Source organism: Xiphophorus couchianus, chromosome 4 (genome assembly GCF_001444195.1).
Source record: "Xiphophorus couchianus chromosome 4, X_couchianus-1.0, whole genome shotgun sequence".
Taxonomy (NCBI): Eukaryota; Metazoa; Chordata; class Actinopteri; order Cyprinodontiformes; family Poeciliidae; genus Xiphophorus; species Xiphophorus couchianus.
This window is the reverse complement of record NC_040231.1, coordinates 2,166,476-2,185,684: the sequence shown is the minus strand read 5'-3', so window position 1 is coordinate 2,185,684 and position 19,209 is coordinate 2,166,476. Positions and strand designations below refer to the sequence as shown.

The 19,209-nt window shown below is 41.2% G+C and overlaps 1 protein-coding gene across 2 annotated transcripts in view; it reads right to left on the bottom strand.

Annotated features, from left to right (window-relative positions):
• Positions 1-19,209, bottom strand: part of large2 (LARGE xylosyl- and glucuronyltransferase 2) — a 73,562-nt gene that overhangs the window by 24,450 nt on the left and 29,903 nt on the right. The window contains exon 2 of one of the 2 annotated variants that reach the window (XM_028014520.1): positions 11,562-11,647. The exons of the other annotated variant lie outside the window; for it this stretch is intronic. The gene's annotated coding sequence lies outside the window, so the exon portion shown is untranslated. The remainder of the gene's footprint in view (positions 1-11,561; positions 11,648-19,209) is intronic. 2 annotated transcript variants of the gene reach the window in all.

The window sequence follows — 19,209 nt, the reverse complement described above, 5'->3', positions numbered from 1 at the left end:
CACACACACACACACACACACACACACACACACACACACACACACACCGAGTCTGGATGCTAAAAACGATATTTTTTCTGCCTGGTCTTTCTGTATTTAGTACAATCAAGTTACTATGTTAACTTCAGTTTTTATTAAAATGTTATATACAGTATATCAAATATGTCTTAAAAGAAATTTGATTTTCTAATTCAGTGACTTGAAATTGGGCCACTGTCTCTTTAAAAACTCCTGCTCTTTCTGAAGCTCCGCCTCCATGTTGTTAACCCTTTAGCAATGTTTTCACCAGCGTTGCTCTGAGCAGCAGCTCCTATAATGAGCTCAGCTGTTTGCTAATTGCTGCTGGCTAGTCTAGAGGAGCTGCTCTGTGAGGCAGAAACTCGTTAACTGCAGCTCAGAGGAGGAGCCGTGCCTCGAAGGCGGAGCTAGGTCCAACCAGGCGTTTTGCACAGCTGAATGGTTGCCATGGAGATTTGTGGTTCTATGACGCACATCAACAAAACATTGACCAACATGTTTGATTTTAACGATGGAACTTTACAAAACGTAATGCCTGTTTTTGGTTTTCACACATTCTGACTATATGACGTGTTTATGATGTTTTTCATAGTTTAATGATGGAAAGAACTTTGAGCTGCTTTGATGCTGAAATGTGTTAAATAGATAAACATGATTGATTGAAAAGTCAAATAAAATGTGACCGTTCAGACTGCACACATTTCAAAAACTATTGGGAAATATTTTGTTCCACATATGGAAGTGTATTATTTTTTTATTTTATTGTGAAAGGATCAAAATTGGATCATTCATACTGCCAAGAAAAAGTCTGAAATATGGGTCTCATTCGTCTGTTGTGTGAACATAGCCTTACAGCGGCCTAGTCAAAGCCCAGTTGACTTTGACTAGGCCGCTAGTCATCCTTCGCCATCCAGTGTCGCTGAGTTTGAACCGTTTTGCAGAACGAAACAGACAAGCATGTCTGTTACAGATTTGCAGAACTGATTGAAACAAACCTTTAAACAGCTGCAGCACAAGATGGCTCTCCAAAAATACACTCCACACTTTTCAGATTTTTATTCAACTCACTTTCAATGATGCTCTAACTTCTGCCTAACATAAAACCCGATGAAGTTTGTGTTTTTGATGTAAAATAATGTGAATATTCAGCGTTGTGAGAAATGTAAAGAAAAGTGAGCTGCAGCTGCAGTGGGAGGACGAAGATCAGCCGAGTTATTCTGAATCCAGATCGCCGTTCTTCATCTCTCAGTGTAAACACGCGCCGCCCACACACACGGACAGCAGAAATAATACCACAACACAGCGCTCTGAGCCACACACAGCAGCTCTTCTGTGTGCCGCTGCGCTCCGGCTGCCCACACACTCCACTTCCTTCCACAGCGAATCGGTTTCAGGAGCAGAGAGGGTCAGAGGTCGCATCGGGAATCTATTATCAGCCGCTGCGCGTTTAGCTGCTGGATCCATAAAGTCCTGGAGACGAAGCCGCCTTCGTTCCAGATCAATACGCCAACTAAACTGGAGAGTTCTGACTTTTAAAACTTTCTGGCACGAAACTTGAAATTCCCCCCGGAACGCCGCGTTCCCGGGGAGATCGAGGATCCGGATTGGATCGTTTCTGGGTAATTAGCTTAAGAAACGCCCACATAATCGAATGAATATTGGAAAAGGAAAACAGAGGATTTAAATGAGCTCTTCAAAGTGGGAGCAACATGAAACAAGAAGCCCGGAGCGACAAACACGTCCAGCACCACCCACGGCCCACACTTTGTCCGTCCAACAAGTTTCCTTTGGGTTCTTTCAAACTCCTCCGAACTTTATTCCTGTCAGCTAACGCAGCTAAGCTAACATGAAGGCGGCGCTCCAATCTGGAGCAGAAAACATGGGAGAAAAGCAGCTGAAAAGCATTTTTATCTGCAGAATTATTTTTATCTTGGACATGTTTGACCGGGTCCAAACGTTTCATTGCAGAATTTAATGATACTCATGATGTTTTCTGACAGAACCGCCTGCTTTCTTCCTGGATTCAACAAAATGTCTGAAATGTTCTGCCACAACCCAAAGGGCTTCTGATGATATCGGCCCGTTCCGGTTCACTATGTGAATATTTTTATGTGGAATGTGACTCCAAAATGTTCACAGAGTTTTTAACAGAGCATATCTATAGTAGTCAAACGTAAATGTAGCTTAAAAGCTGAAATACTGATGCTAATGCTAGCTGACCTGCGATTGGCTGACATTTCCAAGGCAGCCAATCCAGGAGCACCATTTACTTTCCTTAGCATTGAGTAATTGATTACTAAAATAATTATTAGCTGTTTATCTGATTTGACTGGCTGTTTATTTTGGCATAAAAATGGATCCATAAACATTGGTGGAGTAACAATCTGAAATTTACCTCAATATCCCCTAAAATAAAACTTGTTTTGTATAAAACATCTAAACTTTGTGTTTAAGCCAAAGCAGGAGGAAACTGAAGAACCATCGGCTCCGTCTCCTCCTGCCCACAGCTTCCTCTTCCACAGAGGATCCAAACTTTTCAGAATTTGGACGGATCCAGAGCAGATGTTTGGTTTCTCTGTTGGACGGGAATGTCGTCATTCCACCAGAACGTCTCAGACCGAATCGGGTCGGAGAGCAGCACCATTGGGCTGGACCACGCTTCCCTTCGTCCGGTCAATGAGCTCCATTGATTGTGGCCCGGTGCCATCGTGACGGAACCGGCCCAGCGGCTGCAGCGCCATGATCCGTCTGGACAGACTCGAAGCTTTTAACCGCTGCTGTCAGGATCCTGATTGGTTGAGAGACAAAAACGAGTCCAGAGAGACGACAAGATGGCAGCACAGATGTGACACGAAGATCCGATTGTATCTGAGGTTTGACCGTGTTCAACCAGAACAAACTGGATCAAAGTAAGTACACCCCGGTCCACTCAGCAGCTGCAGCTACCAGGAGGTTTTCTTATCATTTTTAAACCGCTGGGTTCGTTTTTACGAGTTCTGCATGTATGTAGTTTATTTTCCATTACAATCCGCTGCCTCCAGTCATTTTAAAAATCAAGGTTAAGCAGACGGCCTTGGCCCGAGTCCGAAGTGGGAATGTGTTTGGGTTGGAGGGAAACCTCGGCCCGGCGGGAGAAACGGCAACATGTCAGTCAGGATGTGGATCCTGCTGGTGGAGCGATGTCTCTTTAAAAAGACGCGTCGGTTCTGATTAAAAGCCAATCAAGACGACAGAAGGAAACCGACCCGCAGACGGGAGGAAAGCTCTTCAAATAAACGATGTTCCTGCTTGTTCAGCATGAGGGAGTCTGATGGGTTTTAACTGTTCACAGAGCGGCTAACGGAGAAAAGGCGTGCCGACGGCCTAGTTAAAGTCCACACCTCAGCCTGAATGAAATGCTGTGAATGTGGATCAGATGAGAACGTCAAGTTTCCTGATAAATGATTGTGGAAACCTTTACAGGTAAAATAATATCCAATTATATTTATTTACTGCTTTAATTAATCAAACTGGGATATTTTCTACAAAATTTGATTCCAACAGAAATAAACTTCTAATCTTTTTAGAAAATGATCTTAAATATTAGTTTTTTTAGGAAATGATTTGTAAGATTTTTAAAACCAATTTAATGTTATTTTCTTTTTTTTATTAATTTATTGTTGCTTTGTTTACTTTCAAATTATTTTCAAAATTTTATTTCAACATTTCTCATCTAAATTCCATCTAACTTTTATTTTATTTCCTTTGAATGTGATTTTTAATTGTGTTTAATTACATTTTAATCTCGTTTTAATTACACTTTTATCTAATTTCAGTTTCATTCCCAGTTACTTTTATTTATTTTAATAATTTTTTAGCAATTATTTAATAACAAAAGGTAAGTAATAAAGACATAATTCCACTTAAATCTTTATGTTTTTGGATTTTTACAGACATAAAGCAGTAAATATCAGAGTTTGTCGCTGAAGCTGGTTTATTGTTTTTAATCTGTAATCTGAGAAACGTGAATGACTGCAGAATCTGCCTCATGTTTAAACTTAAATCCCAGTTTCTGCCTGACAGCGGCGTCCTCAGCTGATCTGAGGTCAGCTGAGGACGCCGCTGTCAGGCGGCCATGATGCCGCCGAGCCGACGTTCACACGCCCAAACATGTCATCAATAATCTGCTGCAAAATGCAGGAAAAATAACTCGCTTTCTCCCTTATGCACTCGTTTATTTTAAATGAATCTTAATCTGGGTAAAAACTCTCCTTTAATGCATCAGGAAGAGAATTAAATAGATTTTAGTTCCCGTTGACTTCCGACCCGCAGCTCTCGATTCTGTCACTTTTCTAAATGCTTTTTAATTTTGTATTCTGAATCCATTTAAATAATAAAAAAAATAGTAAAAATTAGTTTTTTTGTGATTGGAAAATAGTAATTAATTATAAAATATTTCAACATTCAAACAGCTTTTCTGGTTAAAATGTAAAAAATAACATTTTTCTCCATAGTGCAGAATTATTTATGACAGATGTGAGACACGTTTATGTGTTAATTATGCAGGAGTTTGGTTTCCCAGTGAAGATCTGCAGAGATTACTGGTTCTAATGGTTAGTTACTGGGACTAACTGGTTAAATATTGAGACGTTGGCCTCAGTGGTTCTGAATGTTTCTTCTGCAGCTTTTCCCCATAAAATGCTGCATCCATTCAGGTTCACAGTCATCAGCAATAAAGACGATCATCTGCATCTCTGATCTATTGCTATTGCTTTTAATCTCTATGGAAACGAAGGTTTGGACTGAATGCTGACCGTTACGGACAGAGAGGGAGAATTCTCCGTTCTGGGCCTAAATGTGTCTCTGAGTCTCAGAGGTTTTAGATGACAGGAGTTTTTAATGAAGCTGGAAGAACAAAAGCAGAATGAACTGGTGCTTTAACTGGTCCGTCTGTCCTGGAAACAGACGGATGGATGATTCAGTTCAACTGGGACAGGAGAATAATTGAAATGGGACAGATGGATGGATCGATCCATTTGGGACAGGTGGATGGACGGACTGCTGGGTTTTGCTTTCCCAGCTTTAATCAGCTAACCACCCAGAGGGTAGGCTAACTGTAAGCTAACTGAATTAGCCACGTTGTGCCATATTTCTGTCCCGACTGCCTCATAAAATCACAACCATTCGTTGTTATGAACCATCTTTCCTGATTCCACCAGCACTTATGCAACAGCAGGCAGTGAAATCCGTCCTGCTCCTCTCTGCTGATGCGCAGGAATTCAGCGCCTTTCATGTGGGTCACAAAGTGCTGAGAGGCGTCAGTTTCTGGGAGCTCCGGGATTTTGTTTAGAGACCGGAGCGATTCCTCACCTCAGCTGTCAGCTGGCAGAGGACAACAGAGAGGCGGAAAGAGCAGAGAGAAGGAAGACGGCAAGAACAAGGAGTGGAGGTAAATGATTAAGTATAGCTGCGACTTAATTTCCCCAGCAGAGCTCCATTTCTTTCCAGTCGCCAGCAGGAGATTCATCTCCCTGACAGCGGAGGAAGGAGGCCCGTGTTGTTGTTTGTGAGGTTGGAGCGAGTCGAAAAGCAGCAGCAGACATCCATTAATGAGAGCTTCTCACTGTACCAATCACATGTTGTCTCTTTCAATCTCCGTCCGTCACTTTTTCCCTCCTTCAATCTTCGCCCCTCATTTCTCCGCCAGTCATAACAAATGTAGTAGATGGCTCTTCTGGAGCGCCTCATCATTTACTGTCTATGAAGAAGAGGACAGCGAGGGAAGATGGAGAAGCCAGGGAAGGTCCAGCTCAATGTGCTGCTGGCGAAACGGAGATTCAGCCGGATTTTCTGAGTTCAGATCCACAACCAGGCGCCCAACGGCCATCTGCACCGGAGAAACTGCAGATAATCACTTCAAGCCTCCACCAATCAGATATTAACATCTGTATCGGTCCCAATATCAAAAAAACTTCTAGATGGGGTTTTGGTGACAATGTGCCCAATCCATAAGGGCAGATCTATTCTGTGTATTTCTATGTTCTGTGCTCTGAATGACGTCATGCTTTATTGTTTATTTCGTCCTACATTTATAATTCCTAGTTGCATTTTCTGAACCATGTGACAGTTTATTATCACATGTAGAGAACTTATTATTAATTATTTTACATTAGCTGTTCCAGTGGAGTTGTGTTTTTTTTACTGAAGAAGCTGTTGGTGTTTGTCAGGATGGAGCTGAGTTATCAAAGAAATGTGTAATTCAGTGCATTTATGTCTGTCTGTGTATAAAAAGAGAAACGTTTTAAGTCAACGGAGCTCTGATGGACCTCAGATGTCTGTGCCAACACTCTGCACTGGGAAAACCTTCGTCACCCAAACCCTGACCAGTTGGGCCTCATCTCCTAACTGGTTCTGCAGTGGGAAGATGCTGGACTTTTCTAACTGGTTGAATATTTCCAGCATTTTTCTTTGCTCCTCCTCTGCAGGTCACATTTTCTGTTGGGTGCTTTTTTTTTTTGCAAACACATTCAATCCTGTCTGAGCTGAATCTGCTGTCTTACAGAGATTACATTCCAATACATTAGTAAAATCTGCCGACATGAGCGGAAATATTCAATCAAAAAAGCACCGACTTCTGCTTTTATCGTCTCCATGGAGACGGAGGGCGAGAGTTAATCTGAGACGTTGGTTGGTAAAGTTCGGATATTTCTCAGTGTTTATGTCCTGACATTAAGAAAGCAATCAGTTTTACCCCAAACTGTTTACTGTCCACTGATTATTGGTCTGAATGAAACCGAGGCGCTGCAGGGAGGGAGCCTGGATTATTAAGATCTTCTGAGTTAGAAGTGATTTTAACTCAGTTTTACAGTGTAACCACGGTGAAACAATCAGACATCATGGCGGCTGACCAGAACGCTGCAGCAGAAAAACCCCTTTCATTTGTTTCAGACGCGTTTCCATCAGGTCTGGAGCGACTTTACACAAGTTATTAATGTAAACGGCGTAAAGAATCATCAGTGGTTTTATTACAGAAAACCAACCGGAAGGGATTTCATCTCCTCATCAACACTCAGCAGTCAGGATCAATTTAAGATCGACTCCAGTTTCACATTTCCACAGACTTCAAGGTGACACAGTGGAGCATTTGGGCCTGATGAGCCAGGCTGGTGTCGGTGTTTCCAGGCCGTTAAAGCAGAAACGGGTCCATGTTTCCCCTCTGGACCCCAGAACAAAACTCTTTTGTCTCACAACCAAACAGTTTGTTTATGTCTGTGTGAGCCGACAGATAATCAATAACCAGATACGCTGCTGATTTGTTTACTGCTGATTGACCGATCGACTCATTGACAGGCCGTTTTCAGCACACTGAGCCGTGTGAAAACTGCTGCAGCCAAACAATCTGCCACCAGTTTACAGTCGACTGGCCTTTTTACCACCACCTCTCATTTAGCTGCTGTTCTTACAGGAAACTATATTTATGCATAACTATGGCGGCTTTATGTTTTCAGCGCTGTCTGAAATATTCATCCTGACATTTTTAGTCTTTATCAAAATCCTGCTAAACCACAAAGAAACAGATGGTTTTAAACCCAAAGTGAATAAAAAATAATTAGCCAACAATTCAGCTAATTATTAACATGGATGTTAACAGAATCAACAGGTGGAATAATGAACTTTTCTTTTTCCTGTTCATTAAATCCATAAAACTCATCAGATTCCAAACTACCTGGAGAGTCAATGTTTTCTTTATTTAAGTGCTGGATAAAAACACTAAGCACCGGCCCAGTTTGGTTAATTGGGAGTACTGGGTCATGTCCTGGTGGGCCTGTGGGACGTTTGGGCCGGTTTCCCCTGCCAGTCTGAGACAGGAAACTCCAGGGCTGAAAATGAGTCCCACTCCAGTAAAACACTCAGGTTTGGATGTGTTTCTGCTGCTGGACAAACCACAGGAACCAGTACTAACTGGATATCAGTACTGGTCAGTAAAAGTCTCAGTTCTCCACAAACGCAGCACAATCATTTGTTTCAGTTTAAACAGTTTAAACGGTGAATCTATGCCATTATAATGATCAAGTTTATATCTAATAACTCAGAAAATGTAGAGTGTGACATAAAACCCGTGTTTTTAAAAACAGAAATGTGGGTCTACTCTGACGGTTTTCCATACGCTGCACAAGATATGAACTCGTTGCTCGTTAATTTGCATGAATTATTGCATCATCGAGGCGTTGAGTGGTCTTATGTAACGCTCCGCATTTCTCTAAAACTTAATGTGAGGTTTTTATTTTCTGTTCACTATAAAGATGAACATTAAATAGTTGAAAAACATCTTTCTGTTGAATGAATGCATGTAATGCCATATGAGGAATGAAACGGCCAGTCCTTCTGACCACAAGCTGAACGACAACATCTGGCTCCAAAAACCACTTTACACTCCGACTCTTTTATTTAAGATCTTTGCAAAGGCAGAAATCAAACAGTGGGTAAAATTTCTCCTTTATTTACAGGATTGACAGCATGTCCTTTAAAAAAATTATAACAACAAACTGGGGATTGGTTTATAATCTCGTATTTATGAGCACCTCAGGAGTCTACAGTGATGATTTATTAAGGAACATCTGAGATTAGGTTTGTAACTAATGTAACGTTAATGTTTCATGCTGCAGCATGTGGTTCATGTTCCTTCCCCAGAGCATGATGGGAGCAGGATTTTGGTTCCAGCTGATAATCCGACCTGGAGGTTTTGTTTTGCTGACTCTGCAGCGTTTTCCCCTCCGGCTGCGGCTCCTCTACCGGAGCTGAGACCGTTTCACTGAGGATCAACACATATTCAACACCCTGCTGAACATTTGGGTTTTGATTCAGGAAATGTTCTGACCCGGTCCCAGAAATCAAAGCTTTGGTCAGAGTGTTTCTGAAACAGGGATTACCTCGTTACAGCGGTTAGTCAGAGTCAGATTTTAGTCAGGTTTCCTCGGCCTCCAGCAGCTCAGACCTCCAGTGTGTCTGAACTATCCAATGAGAGGCAGAGGTCAGAGGTCAGAGGTGCTCTGAATGGGAGTGGGGTAGATGGGAGAAAAAGCTCAGTAAGGTTGGATGTTGTTTTGAGAACATTTTAAAGTAATATTACAGTAATAATGGCAAAATAATGCAAGAACACATTCTCACAGATGTGAAACTTTAAATTTTAACTAACATTTAACTCTGGAACTGGGAGGTATTTTAAATATTCAATAGATAAATAAATCAAACAACAAATTAAATGAATTATGAAGTCTCTGTAGAGAAAACTGTCCTTCAAGAGACGGGATAGTTGAGAAAACATGAAGCCGATCCTCTTCCGCTCAGCAAAGGTCTAAAAATCAGCGACTGTCGTCTGCAGCTTCGCCTTTAGAGGTTAGACTGACAGACCACCTCATGTCTGCATATTTGCACTTAACAATAGTTGCTCAACTGTTGCCAACTCAGCAACTTTCTTCCTCCATTTAGCAACATTTCAGAAGAAAAAAAATTGGTATCGGCCAAAATCAGCTTAGCCTTTTAAAAGATTGGTGCGATTTTAAATATTCACAATAAATAAACAAAACAGAAATAAAAAATTAAATGAATTATGAAGTCTCTGTAAAGAAAATTGTTCTTCAAAAAAGGCAGAATCCAGCAGGAAAGACATTTATCATCCGTTCTTTAGAAGAAGGAGAGAAAACCCTAAATCATGCAAATGGGAATTACTGAGCTCGTTTTAATTTATCATGCGATTAATTGATTTATTGCGGCAGCTTTTTGTTTTTGGAGGCGTGAAAACCTTGAGCTCTGCGTTATTCTGCTGTTTTATTATGATTATTATCTGCTGGCGGCGCCGCTTACTGAAGCAGAACCACCGCAGGTCAGACAGACCTCGGTTTCATCCAGCGGGGAGTTTTCATTAGCGCCGCTTTGTTAGCTGGGCACTCATGAGCCGGTTCTGTCTCATGAAGTCAACGGGTTGGTCCGATCCGTCACTCGGAGGGCGGATCTTCATCAGGATGACTCCGCTGCAGCAGACTGCGGCGCTGAGGACGGGGGAGGGGGGAAGGGGGGCGGCTAATCGAAAGCAAGGTGTGAAAGTCTGAGGGGAGGATGAGGGAAGTGGTGACAACTGGGCTAAAATCCCCCATCAGCAGTTTGGGTCTCCAGCTCCAGTCAGAGCAGCTTCAGCACCAGAAACCAGGAAGCTCGTCTGAAACCGGACCGCACATATTCTACATGTTTAATAAACCAACAAACTGGTTTACGGCCGATCATAACTCCAGGTAATCATGTACATTTTAAAAAGAACCTTAAAAAATTAATAATGAAATAATATTGAATTTATAAATGGGTAAATTTACACCGACAGTAAAGATTGTTTTAGTTTGTTTTTAATCTCTGAAATTGGTGAATTTTTGCATTTGAAGGTATTTCGTGATGTTCTTCTGTAATGTTTGTAAAATGTTTATTTGTTGAGATGCTTGATTTTGACTTTGTGGCTTCAGGAATTTCATTACGTCTTTTTTTGTGATGTTTGTAGAATAGTTTCTACAGGGATCCTTAAATAAACAAACAAATATTAAATAAAATATTTTAAATGTTTTTTTATCAAGTCCTTCTTACGTAAAAAAATAAAAATACTAATTAGATCTGGATGCAGTTATGGAAGAGTCCTGCTAACAGCGCAGCTAGTTTCTCATGTTAGCGCTTTAGCATTTTTGCTAACTTTGAAAGTGATTAGCACACATAGCTTCCCCTAAATTAATTTTTCTGTGTAATCTTTAAAACACTCATTTATTTAGCTGTTTTGTAAACTTTCAGTTGAATAAATAAAGATTGCCAAAAAAAGAAAACTGAGTCAAGAACAAGACGTGATTGGTCGACTCTGTGGTGGGAAGCTAAATATAGCATTGTGTAACTCAGCAGTCTTCCATTGTTTTAGCATTAGCACTTTAGCATTAGCTTCTAAATAAGATATTGGTTTAGCGCTTTAGCATTAGCACAACTAAGTTTGTAGCTAGCGGTGCCCACCACTGAGAGTATTTAACTATTTATATAAATATCATAAATATGATTAAAAGCAGACTAATATTGATTAAAGTATTGATCCTACGCACAGAGATATTGTGATCAGGATAAAACCAGATTGAAATCATAACCTTTCTAAGGCAAATCCTGTTAAATGTTTGTCAGGAAACAAATTAATATCCACAGAAATGAGCTCCTGCGTCTCAATCCGACCTGGAAGGCCTGATTTGTGTGAAGCCAGTTTCTTCCATTTAACAAATATGGTCCCTCAGAGCATAAAGGAGAAGCTCTGCAGTATCGATCTGCCTGTGGTGCTTCTTTTAGAGCTCACTCCTCTGAATGAGGCGCCGACGCTGAGCTAAATCCCAACAAAAAATGCCTCCAGCACATATAAATAATTTCCTCTGCAACTCCTCCAACGGCTGACGCAGAAAAGAGGAGCAAACAAATAACACGACATGATAAGAACACGGTGAGAGCACACCTTAATAGCCTGGAAGCCAATTTAAAGGGAGAAACAGAGTCTTTACCAGATTCACTAATGTAAATCCCAGCATGAGGAAACCGATGAGCGGTGACGAAAAGCCTCTGCGAAGACTTCAGGAGAAAATCCAGCCTGCAGAACACACAGGAGGAAACGGACACAAATCAGACGGTTTAAAAAGAATAGCTGGAAAAAACTGGAAAACAGGAGAAGATGCAGAAAAGTGCTGAATGTGAGGCGGTGAAGGCCTCAGAGGATGAGAGGAGCAGCAGACGGAGCCGCTGCTCCTCTCATCATCACAGCAAACATCCATCAGCTTTCCTTCTTTATTCTGCTGCCAGAGCGCGCCGCCATGTCAACGACTCGTCACCAGAAGAAGAAGAAGAAGAACGCCACGACTTCAAAGATTTTAAACCCAGGCGAGGCCAAGTTGGCAGGGTTTACAGCAGGGGGCCCAACATGTGGCCCGCGGGCCATTTACTGCGCTTGAAATGATTTTGTTCAATCACAAGTAAAATAGGCAAAAATTTCTCCAATGAAACAGAAAACAATCGTTGACCCAAAAAACTAGGAAACTGCGACAATCTGAGGCCAGTTTTAGATCTTTAATAATATAAAGATTTCATTAAAAATGTTTATAGTTGAGCAGGTAAAAGCAAAAAAAAGAAAATAAATCACAGTAACTAAGGTTTGCATGTTTTACTTTTGCAAAAAGCCTAGTTTCCCAGCTGTACCTGAATGCAGCATGAGTAGCTGCTGGAAAATCATTCTGAAACATTCTGAATGGGTCGGTACCGAACCGACAGGGAAGAGTCGGATGTTTTCAGTGTAAAGAAGAGGCATGAGTTGAGGAATAAAGTTTGGAAACGCCAAACTTTCCATCCCAGTCCTGGAATTGCAGACAGTTCCGACCCGGAGCGCAGCGGCAGCCATCTTGTTGAGCCATCAGCTGTAAGGAAGCAGCTGCACCGTAACAAACTTCACTGGTTGTTTCTGTCGAAGGTCGTTTCCATTCTGCAGGCAGCGACGTCTGGGGAGGAGACGCTCTCTGGACGGAGGGGCAGATAAAAGCAGGTTCTTGTTCTGGTTTCTCCGGTCCAGATGGCCGCTCCGCGCCGCAGCGGTCAGAACCCTGAAAACTCCAGATCGGATCCATATTCTGAGATAAACAACGCTCTGATCTGCATCAATGCGGTGGGATGCGGAGGTTCTGGAACGATCCGGCACCGCAGGAGGTCCGGGACGCTTTTATTGCTGCTGTAGTGAACCAACAGCTCTCTGATGGCTGCAGGAGCGCCGCCAGATTGGCTCGTAGGGTGAAACAGCAGCAGCCATTAAAGCTGCTTCATATGGCCTGAGGCGATGAGGGGCCCCATACGGAACGGGCTGGGCCCAGTGTGGGGCGGCTCTTTCTGTTTCAGATGGCAGCAAACTGAACCGGAGAGAAGCAGCTTCGTTTTATTTTCACTGATAAATCTGCAGCTTTTGGTACCAACATGATGTAACGATAAAATTACGGATTAAAGTTACAGATTAATGACTTCATCTGAAGTTAATTGGTAAGCAGCCATCTTTTCTTTTGTATCAAGATGGCGGCCATATTTTAAGAAATCTTTCATAATGGTGAATTCTTTTTAAAAACTTTATATTTTAACATTTTAATGCCCTGAGAAAACTTGCTTGGTGGTGGCGGCGCCAGAGCGGCCATGTTTTTCAGTTAAAAAATGTTTAAGGTTGACAGGAAATTTGAAAATATCACAAAGTAATTGTGTGTTATTTGAAGACATTATTAACAATTCCCATACATCAACTATAAAGTCTTAAAAAGGAGAAAAATAATCCTAAAATATATAAACAAGGAGCGCTCAGTCTGGCAGGGCTCCAGTCAGCCTGGTGGCCCGCCAGGCTGATAAAACTCTGAGGGAAACCTGAGTAAATACTGACTGAATGAACAGATAACTGTAGTTTTCTCACATTAATAAACTTAGATATTTATAAAACAACAAAACAGAAAGTTCTTAGGTTATTGGACAGAAAAATAAAAGATGAAAAGAATAAAATATGTGAAACACTAAATTCCCCAGAAACAGAAAAATGTTCGGCTTATTTCTGGTTGAGAATTTGATGCAGATCAGCTGTGTGAGCGGCATTATGGTGAAACTTAGTGTTGATATTTCTAAACAGAAGCGCTTTCATCCCACATCGGCCTTTGTTTATACCATTTCTCTGTGATGTCTCCGCCATCTTTAATTCTGTATTTTATTCCATGCTGATTTTTAGACATTTCAGTGCTGCTCTGTGCAGAATCCAAAGTATAAACTAATCTGAATTAGTTGGCCTCATTTCCAAATTCCTCTTAAATCAACCAACTCACATCATTCTGCTGGTTTTATTCTTGAATATTTATCACAATTTGATCTTTTTAGTAGTTTAATAGTTTCATCATTTTTACTGAGATTAGTTGTCTTTGTAGCTCAGTGAGTTTGTTGATTTAAGTATTTAAGTGTTAGCTCTTGTATAATGGTGGGAGGTATTTTGTGTTTATTCCAAACGTGTATTTAAAAATAATAACTGAGGCTGAAACATTAGGCTAATATTTTCTAATAATCAGGCATCAAAACTTGCCAATTTTCATCTAAGATATTATTTTTGTTAAAAAATAAAAAACAACCCTCAGTAAACTTTCCTTGTTTGCCAAACCAGAGCTTTTGTTGCAGGACATCCTGGAGTTCCAGCTTCATCCAGGTGCAGCTTTGCAATTTAAAGTGATTCTGTTATATTTTTATAGAAAGTCTCTCCAAACAAGCTACATTTGTTCAGTTTTTTCCTAATTTCTCTTTAGTCTTTGATGTAAACAAATATAGTCAGACGTTGAAACGCTAACCAGGCAGAAACAGACGAGGGAAACACGGCAGAGAGATTAGAAACGAAGAGACGTCATCAAACTGAAACCAATTAGCGAGTTGCAGAGCGACAGTCTGAAAGTCAACGCTTTGATGTTTGAATTTTCAAAGCACCACAAAACAAATCATAGTACTGAAACAAGGAGAAATCCCGATCACACTGCTGGAGCTTTTGTTTTCTAAAAAAATAAAGAGAACTGAAAGGATTTCAGGGAGCATTTGGAGTTTATGTAAACAGCATCAAACCAACGTCTTCCATCCACGAAGTTCGGTTTTAACTCTACTTCCAAACATCAGGAAACAAAATGGCAGCAAAGCTTTTCCTCCGGTGTGCGAGTTAGAGGTTATTTAGAACATAATGCTGAACGGAGCGAAATACAGGAAAACTATGAAGAAAAATTCTGAAAAGCTGCAAAAGATCCGTTACTGGGGTGAAAGGTCACCTTCCAGCAGGACAACCACCCTAAAATACAGCCAACGGATGGTTTAGATCAAAGCAGATGCATCTGACAGAATGGCCTAGTCAAAGTTCAGACCTCAATCCAAGTGAGAATCAACCAGTTTTTCAGGAACATATCTTCATTTTAAAGCACAATCATGTAATTATATTGTTCTGCAAATGTTATATCAATCAATCAATCAATCAATCAAATGTTATTTGTATAGCACATTTCAGCAGCAAGGCATTTCAAAGTGCTTTACAACATAAACACAAAAGTCATGCAACATAGAATCTATCAGTGATTTATCAAATATGACTTAAAACAAATTGGACTTCCTGATTTAACACCTTGAAATTGGGCCTCTGTCTCTTTAAGAAGCTCCTGCTCTGTATGAGGCTCAGGAAGTCGTCCCAACATGGCTTCTCTATTAACCCTTTAGCAACGTTTTTACCAGAGAAGCAGCTCCACCAGGTGTTTGCTAATTGCTGCTGACTAGTCTGAAGGAGCAGAGAGTTGGAGGAGCTACGCCTCGAAGGCGGGGCTAGGTCCACCCAGGCGTTTTGCACAGCTGAATGGGTTGCCATGGAGATTATTTTTTGCAAACATGCATAAAAAAAAATTTCTGATGAGGGAAAAACATTTTAACACGATGGCACGCTCAAAAACGTTGATTTTACATAAATCTGCCCCTTTAAATGGGCAAACAGGGCAGCTTTGAACCGGTTCCAGAGGGTGACATGCTTTCAGACCGGAGGTGGTGGAGGCGGAGGCAGCGTTCCCAGTCACAGACTGGGATCCTCCAGCCACCCTGGTGTTAATTTTCTGCTCTGCTTGTTTGTAATATCTGCAGCTGAATGTACTCTGATCATTAAAGTCAATGATTCAGAGAACACTGAAGGCTTCCCCTGTTGGAGTTTGATCAGCCAGCAGCTGAAGAACTGCAGGATCGTCTAGAGGCAGACATTAGTTGATCAATCTAATTATAAAGGCTTCATTAAAAACATCATTATTTCTGCTTTTTGGCTCATTACAGGTTCTCCTTATTAACTCATAAGGTTACATCATAAAACAGAAACTTTGATTTCATCCAACTTTCATAAAGTTGGATGAAAAACCTTTTTTCCTAAAAAATATCTTTTATATGTTTTTACGCTGATGCGGACAAATTACTTTAGTTTAATAAATCATCCAGCAGCCATCTGGAGATTAAAGGGTCAAAACCTGAATGTGACAAATGAAAACAATTTTTGGTTCTTTATCGGACGGATGGAATTCATTTATCTATTTTTAACTCTAAACTGTAAACATGAGGAAAATAATCACCAAGCCAGTAAAATGTTTGAAAGCAGCGGGTTCTGTCTAGAACCAGTGAGGTGAGACTGGTCTCCTGGTGTTTTCTGCTGCTCAGCCTGTTGGAGTGAAGCTCAGCTCAATATGAATCTGTTTCTTTTACTCCGATTTCTCAAAGCAGCTCAAACAGCTGAAGAAGAAAAAATAAAAAACTGGGAGGAACGGAGATAAGACGGATTTTGGGATGAGTTCGGGGACTTGGGGAGAGATTGTGACTTTGGTTGGAGGCAGGAGAGGGAGGAGGTTCAAACCTCCAGCTCTGCGTTCGGCGCTGAAGGAGCAGGAGCGACTTTGTGTTTCCTCCCAGGTTAAAACAATGAAGATTTTAAAATATCCTCATTAATTGGAGCCGATTCTCACGACTCCTGGCGGCGATCACCAGCGGGTTCCTCTGAGGACGGATCAGAGAAAGAAAAACGTTGTTTTATCTTCATGATAAAGATCGGGGCCTCTCAGAATGTCTCAGGAAACAAACGTGAACCCGCCGACACCGAGCCGTTTGGACGGAGCTCTGAAGAATAACCGGGCCATCGCTGCTCCCCTCAGACGCTTCGGACCCAAATATGTAGCTGCAGTCACTCCATCAATCTCTTCAGGTTCATCTGTCAGATTCTAACAAACGCAGAAATAAACGTTGTGTTTTTGGGTTGTTTTTCCTTTCTTTTCGTCATCACCCACAGAATCCAGAATCTGGGTCAAGAATTCACTCGACCCGTCGTCTCCATGAACGTTTCAACATGGCTGCCTCAGTAATGGAGGAGGTTTCTGCACCTGCACCGTCAGTTTCAGGCAGTCAGGAGGAAACAGACGGACACATCGCGTAACACGTTCGCGTTTGGTGCCAGCGTTCACATCCTGCAACACGCCTCTCCGCTCGCCGCTCTGACATCACATCCTGCAGCACGCCTCTCCGTTCTGAAGTCACATCCTGCAACACGCCTCTCCGTTCTGACATCACATCCTGCAGCACGCCTCTCCATTCTGACGTCACATCCTGCAACACGCCTCTCTGCTCTGACGTCACATCCTGCAACACGTGTCTCCGCTCTGACACTCTGATAAACTCTGTTCTGGTTATTTCCGGTCACATTCTTCCTCCTTCGTTTCATCGATGACCTGCATCATATTTTAGATTAAACTCTTAAATTCCCAGTGAATATTTTGTCCACAGCTTTTCTGGTGATTGAGGCAGGATGTGGGCTAATCCGGCGCTCCACATCGCACAGCGGTGTTAGACTAACACAGGAGGAGGTGGAGGTGAAACCTGACACACAGGCTGGATGTTTGCTCAGCTTGAACACACACACACACACACACACACACACACACACACGTCTCACATTGACAACCTCTGACATTTAAACAAAGATTAACCTCGTCAATCAGTGCTTTGACTCCCCGCTCAGATGGAAACAGGAAGACAAACAGAGCTGAACAAACACCTAATAACCAAAGATGAGTCATTATTATCTAAACTAAATAAGTAGAAACACACAGATATGAAACTTTAGGTCAATAACTTTGAGACTTGGCGGTTTAACTCCTAAATCCTGCTCCAATAATATTCCAGGCTGCACTGCTCCATCAGGAACGTTTTAAAGTTTCTACATCATTTAGACGGACTGTCAGGAAAGTTCTCGCTGGTGTCTTCTGGTATTTAAGAGCTTCTGTCTTGAAGCCAGTTTGGTGCCAGCCCTGGCAGCTGAGCATGAGCTGATCATGTCTGACCCGGGGGAGAGCCGTGGCTCCACATGTGAAATGAAAATGGACAGAGCGCAGTTTGAGCCCCAAGGCAGTGAGCCAACCTGTCAGAGGAAATGAGTCCGACCGAGGCCGGATCAGCGTCTCTGTTCCCGCTTTAAACTCACTTCGCCCAAATCCAAACGCCACTTCCTGAACCGCAACCTCCTGCCGTCCAATCAGAGCCCGTTTAAATCTGGATTAAAATCTAATATTTGAGTTTAAACCAACCATAACTGCTGATATTCTTCCACCTTTATAGTCATTCTGACTGTTGATATGTGAAACCTGAAGCTTGTGCAGAACATGAGAACGGTTCCAGACGGTTCTGAACTATTTTAAATCATGAGTCTGGCTTGTTTCAGTGAGTTTCCAGCCAAGCAACCATCAGCATCACGTCTCTGTTTCATACAGTTATTATGTCATCACCAAACCAGCGAATAAAAACATCAACTAAGTAAATAAAAAGCTTCATTGTAAGATGATTAGTGTTACATTAAAACCAAGAACAGTTTTATTTTTTAAAATTGTAATTTTTTTCTCTAAAACTTTCTGTCAAAATTTAAAATCTAATTAAATAAAATGTACAGATCACAACAGAACATCTGGGTGTAGATTCACACATTCAAGAAGCTCAAACTTTAGAAAAGGCAGCAAGAATCTACAGTAGCTTTTGCGGGAAACTTTGTAAAAATGACAATAATTTGGTTTAAAAAAAAAGGTAAAAATATGACATCAGCAAACAAAGTGATGCGTCGCCCTTTAAACCTGCAGCTGCTGCAGGTCTGTTTGGTTTAAAGGTTTGAAGTTTTATCCACCCACTTCAGGATTCAATGAGTTTTTAATTATCAAAGGTGGGCAGAATACCTGAAAAATATAATCAAGTAAGAGTAGAAAAGGATTTGGTCGTCTACTTATGTACTGAGTAACTGATCAAATGATCATTTCATATTTAAAACTACATCATCAGGTGGACCAAAGTGTAAGGTTCTGTGGAAATCTTGGTATTTTAAGGATGAAAATGACAATAATTCATATGATTAACAAAATCATGCAAAAGAAAAAGTTTCCAAATCAGATTCTTTCAATATAAAACTTTAACAAAAGCTGCAGGTGTGTGTGTCTGTGTCTGGTGGATTTTTGGTTAAAACATGTTTGTTTTTCATTCAGTGGGTAGAAAATACACAAATTTTACTCAAGAGTAGAAATACTTCATAATAAAGTTACTCAAGTAAAGGTAAAAATTACAGTGTATGTA